Genomic DNA, 6,031 nt, shown 5'->3' with positions numbered 1-6,031 from the left:
AAGAGGGACAGAGAGGGCGAGAGTCACCTGCTCCCCCCCCCCCCCGAGGCGGCCACGTAGCCCCACAAGTATGCTCGGCTGCCACCAGCGGAAAGCTCCCGCTGGGGACCGGCCCGGCCCGTCGCGCCCCCGCCCAGGCCCCCAGGGACGCTCCGGGGCTCCCAACCTTACTTCCTGGAAGGTCATCGACACGGGCCCTCCCCGCCCCCCAGTCTTCTTCCCCCCGGCCCCTTTGATCCCTGCCCCCCTAACTCCTCAGCCTTCCAGTCCCCTCCTCCCGAGCTCCTCCCTCCCAGCCCCTCTCCCCCTCTTCTCCCCCGGCCGCCTCGCTCCCCAGTCCCCTTCGTCCCATCCCCTTTTCTCCCCTTCCCCCAGGCTCTCCTTGCCCCCCGGCCCCCTTACCCCTCAGCCTCCTTGCCCTCGGAATCGCCATCCCCCCCCCAAGCTCTCCTCCCCCCACTCCCTTCCCCCTCCTACCCCCCTTCCCCAGCCTCCCCCGGCTTTTCCTGGGCGTTGGGGTGGGGAGGGATCCTGAGGTTGGCTCGGTCTCCCACTCTACAAAACCCGGGAAGGAGAAAACAAATCCCAGCGCAGGGTCGGAGCCGGGAAAAGATCCCGTCCCGAGCCGGTCAAGAAGGAGCCCCAGCCCCAGTCCGGGCTCGGAAATCCTCCCGAGTCCTTGTGAGACTCGCCGGGCCGGCGGAGGCGGAAGGGAAGGCCCGAGATGTGCGGGGCTCCAGTCGAGGCTCCTCCGCTTCACAAGCCCTGGAGCTGACGGGAAAGGCCCGGAACCAGCCGGGAAAGTGCTTGGTCTGGTACCCCGAGAGCTAGTTTAAACTCCAGCTCTTCTTCTACCTTGTGTGACTGGAGGCCCGTCCCCTCCATTCTGTGAGCCTCGGTTTCCACCTTTGCCAGACGAGGACATTTGCCCAGCTGGCTCCTGGGGGCCCCGACAAGCCTAAATCCGGAATTCTTGGCCCGACGCCTCCATCTCTTGGGGTCCTTCAAGCCTGAGTCCTACAAACCGGTTCTGGGAGGCCGGGGAATTGTGGGAGAGCCAGGCTACCTCGGCCACTGGAGCTTTCCTGCCCCAGCCCTCAGCAAGCTCAGTCTCCTCCCAGAGCCGGGGCTTGCCTCTCGAGCTGGGGCACTGGTCCGGATGGGCCGAGCACCTAACCTAGGCCGGTTAATTCCGGTCTTGAACCAGAGACTTTGATTCCAAGCTACTCAACCCAACAAGCATTTAGCAAGTGCTGCTGTGCACCTGCCAGCCCTTGCCCTCAAACAGCTGAAGAAATATTGGGAGAATCCAGCCAGCAGCCATCGATGTGCCCATCCTATCAGAAGCGGCAGAAACGGACCCTAGAATGGGGGATTACATCCATCAGAAGCTAAAGTCCCTGGGAGAAATAAGGCAGTGGCCACTAGGCCGGGTCCTCCAGATGCAGAGCAGGGGAGGCAGGTAAGCAGAAATGGAGAAATTTTGAAGTGACTCCCTGAGCTTTCTGGCTAATTCAGTACTGTTGGTGAGCACCATCAGTCTGCTCTCTCTGCTTCTTCTTGTTTACATCGCTGACTCCTGATGTTTTATCCTTGAGGGGCCAGAAACCAAACCCATGGGGGCTCTAGGGAGAAGCAGGAGCCCCCAAAGAAGCAACTTATTCCCTTTACCTGCAGATTTCCCCAAAGCTTACATCCATCAGTAGTGGGCAACAGAAGCCAGAAGGATGTGGACCGGAGGGTGGCACTGGGAGAAGTGGGCACCACATAATGGGAACGATCCGGAGGCTCAAAAACGGTCCCTAAGGGAAGAAGAGGGAAAACGGAATGTTGTGCTTAAGCTACAGAGCTGGAGTCCTGTCTTGGCCAATATGTTCATCTGATATTTGAGGAAATAGGTCCAGGAAGAGGAGGTGAATAGTCAGTCATAGAGGCAGAGAAATGAGAGATAGTGGGGCGGGGGGGGGGGGGGGGGGGGGGGGGGGGGGGGGGGGGAATGGTTAGGACTGTGGGTGAGGAAGCCATTGGTGTGGCTGGAAGAACAGCTCCTCAGACCAGTCCTGTGATAACTCAATGACTCGATGATGGCGTCCATGGAAGGGAACACATCCTAACTCCCCCATACCTTCTTCTCCTGCCTGACCCATGTCTGCATCTTCCTTAAACCCTCCCCAAGGGGTCTCCTAAACATGTCTATGAAACAAACTCACTATTTTATGTTAAAATATCATTTTTGTCTGAAATCCTGTAAAATATTTATTTCCCTAGTAATTCAAAAAGTTTGTTTTAAAGAGATTTTTATTAAAGATTAAAAGGAAGAGGGAATGACTTAATTTTACTTCTAGGTAATCAGTAAGGACAGTGGGGAGATGTCAGTGCTGGAAACTAGTGCCAAACAAGAGTGATATGGATGATTAACAAAAATACAGGGAAGAAAAACATATGGATTAATGGCAAAATCTGTGTTTAAATGCCTGCAGAATGCCTGTGGTGACTCATAATTGAACTAAATTGCACGATAATCTTTCATGTTTTCTTGTTCCAGTAGAAAGTTTCAATTTTGTTGGTCAGCAATTTAGGTCCCATTTTGGTTTCGGACAGTTTTTTTTTTTACCCCTGCATTTGGTCGAACTGCTACATGATTCCATAACGAAGAGGTTTAGATACAGTGAGTCCACCAAAGTCTATCAGAAGGGAGAAGTTGAAGTCTAATATTAAAAATCAAAAAGGGAATAGGGGATGGTGGTCAGAAACCCCAAGGATTTGAGACTTTCCAAGATCCTTTTCCAGGCCAGTGATCTTCAGATGTATTAAAAGTTACATCTCTTTCTTAGAAGTCAGAAAAGGCCACACCTTCTTTCACAGGAGGTCCCACTAAGGTCCAGAAGTAAAAAAGGCAGAACCAGTATCTAAGTGCCTCAAGATCTCCAATCAGAATAATGATGTACTTTGGTGGAGTAAAGCTCTTTGTGGCTTTGACGAATCCTTCCTGTTTTTCAGGAAAGAATCAAGTCCATTTTGGCGATTAAATGAGAATTAAACTCATAAAGTCCCCCATAATTACCGAGGCAATTTAAGATGAAGCCATGATGGTCAAAGGTGCCATTTTGTAATGTCCTGCTCTGTGCAAGATTTCCTGAGTCCTAGAGTCCTAGAGCAGTTGGGCAGAATACACAGCTATACTGAATGAAAAAGTTCCCGTGATCATGGACCAGGCAACTTGATCAGCGTGCATTGATTAATCACCCACCTGTGCCAGGCACCAAACCAGACACTGGGCAATCTAAAGACCAAAAAGAAAGCAGTGAAGCCCTCGTGGAGTATACATTCTACTGCAGGAAATAGGCTGTGCACATTTAAGTGTAAGGAGCCAGAATCAGAACTGGCTTCCTTTAGATTTTAATTTTCTTCCAAGGAAAATCTTTCATTTCTTTTTTTATTCCCCACCCCCCAGGACCTAGTGCAGTGTGCCAGACAAAGAGTGACTAATGTGCCTTTAACTTGTGGTTGTTTTAGTTTCATTTCCACAAACATTAAGGTCTTCATATTGGGAGGCTCTGATGTTGAGGGTGCAAAAAATGGTGACTGTCAAGGATCTAAGGAGGGAAGAAGGGCAGGGAAGACGGACACATCCTCGGTGGGGAAAAAGCATGCTGCTATATTTCCATCTTGTGTCATCTTACCAATTTTCTCAATATTAATACCGAAGCCTCAGAGTTGTTTAATTTTACATTTATCTCATTAGTGATTTGGAACAGTCCCTCACAGCCCATCCAACCAGCCATCCATGTGCCCAGAACTCTTTTCAGATTAATAGGATTTGGGGAAAGAACGAGATCACTGGGATCCCAGAGCTCTTGAAAGAGATTTTTTTGTTTACATATATAAGAACATTATCATGAATCTGCTTCTGGTTCAACCAAAAGAACGATGGACTAGTTTTATTTTAAATCGTTGGCTGGATAAGATTGATGGTCAAAAGCTTTTGGATAATGTGAGGAAAGGGAGATTACGATGAGGTTTGAACTCTGATAGTGCATCTTGTCCTGAAAGGTGGGGCGGGGAGAGGGTGATTTCCTTGGGATTTAATAGAAAAGCCTCCATTTATTATCTCCAAGCCATTGTTGCTCAATTATAACAAAGAAGGAATCCTGAAGTCAGTTTTGACCGTGGTGAGTAATAGGTTTTGTAAGTTCCCAGAGAAGCTGAAAGTTCTTCTAGATATAGTCAGCCTAAAGTACAGAAAATGTCTACAACTGATCTTTCCTTGACCTTCCTGCTCCCAACCCTGGTTCAAAAGGAAGTGAAGTCAATTTGTCATAATTAAAAATTACCTTGATTTTTTTTTTTTCTGTATATACCTTGTGGCCCCAAAGAGACTGAAAATTCCAGCAAGGCAAGGGATGTTTTGTCTCTCCATATTCTCTGTGTCAATCAGTGTGACACATAGTAGGAACTCAACAAAGGTTTGCTGAATGAATGATTTGATCTGCTTTTCTTGAATCTATGTGAATACTTTGTGATTCCTGCTGCTATTTCTACCCAACTTTTTCAAGATTTTGATAATAAAACCTTGTAAAAATTCATGATGAATAAGAATCATGCTCACTGGCCTGTAGTTTAAAAGAAACACCTTCTGAAAATAACTTCATGTCTCCAACATCACTTTATGGAATGGCTTCTAGTGAGATTGTGTCTGTGAAATGCTCCAGAGAATGGAGAAATGGTAACCCTGGATGGAAATGACAGTATCGAGTCCAGGCTCCTATTGTGGTTACTCAGTCATATCTGACTCTTCCTGACCCTGTTTTGGATTTTCTTGGGAAAAGATACTTTTGTGGTTTGCTGTTTCCTTCCTCAGCTCATTTTACTGGTGAGGAACCTAAGGTAATGGTTAAGTGACTTGCTCAGGGTCACCTAGCTTGTAAGTATTTGAGACTCATCTCTTCCTCATCTCTGGAAATCTCAGGATCCACCAATGCTAACCCAATGGCCTGCTTCCTCATACCTTATCAGGCCAGGATGGAGCCATCAACTTTTCCAGTGAAGGAGAGGAGACAAAACAGGCATTGTATTAGGGTGCACTCATTTTCTTGATTTCTCTGACTTGTTCATTGAGTCTCCAAGGAAGTAACTCTTGAACCCCAGCTTTTTACTTTCTTTTATTTATTTTCTTCCATTATTAAATTGTAAGCTCCTGGAAGCAAAAACTCTCAAAACTGTTGTTGTTGTCATCATCATTGTGGTGGTCTTCTTCCTCTTCTTCTTCTTCATCTTTCTCTTCCTCTTCTTTATTTTTTTCTCCTTTTTCTTCTTTCTCTTCTTCCTCTTCTTTTCTTCTTTCTTCTTCTTTTTCTTTTTCTTTTCTACTTCTTCTCCTCCTTCTCTTCCCCTCTTCCTCTTCTTCCTTCTTATCCCCTCCTCCTCCTCCTCCTCCTCCTCTTCCTCTTTTTCCTCCTCCTTTTCCTTCTATATTTATATGCTTAGCACTTAGTACAGTGCCTGGCACATTGTAGGTGTTTACTGTATGTTTATTGATATTGCTTAATTCACTCCACAACCATTAACTGTCGCTATGGTCTTGGCATTTTGCTATGTTCTGGAAACCAAAAGACAAAAACGACCAGTTCTGGCCAACCGGGAGCTGCCATTATAACGGGGGTGGGGAAAACCATGCCCACTGCTGAGTAAATCCCAAAGGAATACAAAGCAACTTTAGCAAAGGGGGAGCCTGACCACTGAGTCTGTGGGAGCTGCCCAGGCTCTCTAAGGAGGAAGTTAAGGTGTGTACATTGAGGTTTGGAGGGAAACTAGGAAGATGAAGAAGAGGAATGAGGGAGGGGGGCCCTTCAGGCATAAAGGAGAGACTTTAGAAAGGCACACAAGCTCCAAGGGAACATTTTAACGAGAAAACTGCCTGGAGGTTAGTTTGTCTGGAAGATCTAGACTATGTGCAGGCCAGCAAAGTGTTTCAAACTTGAATAGGCAGGAGGACACTAGATTGTGAAAGGCCTTAAATAAAAGCAGAGGA

At 47.3% G+C, this 6,031-nt stretch overlaps 1 protein-coding gene across 1 annotated transcript in view; it reads left to right on the top strand.

Annotated features, from left to right (window-relative positions):
• The first annotated feature begins 924 nt into the window (after positions 1-924).
• The window catches only part of CLDN16 (claudin 16), a 97,517-nt gene continuing 92,410 nt past the window's right edge, over positions 925-6,031 (top strand). Inside the window, exon 1 of the mRNA XM_031957427.1 lies at positions 925-1,462. The gene's annotated coding sequence lies outside the window, so the exon portion shown is untranslated. The remainder of the gene's footprint in view (positions 1,463-6,031) is intronic.

The sequence above is a fragment of the Sarcophilus harrisii genome, chromosome 3 (genome assembly GCF_902635505.1).
Source record: "Sarcophilus harrisii chromosome 3, mSarHar1.11, whole genome shotgun sequence".
Classification (NCBI taxonomy): domain Eukaryota; kingdom Metazoa; phylum Chordata; class Mammalia; order Dasyuromorphia; family Dasyuridae; genus Sarcophilus; species Sarcophilus harrisii.
This window is presented reverse-complemented; position numbering and strand designations above follow the sequence as displayed.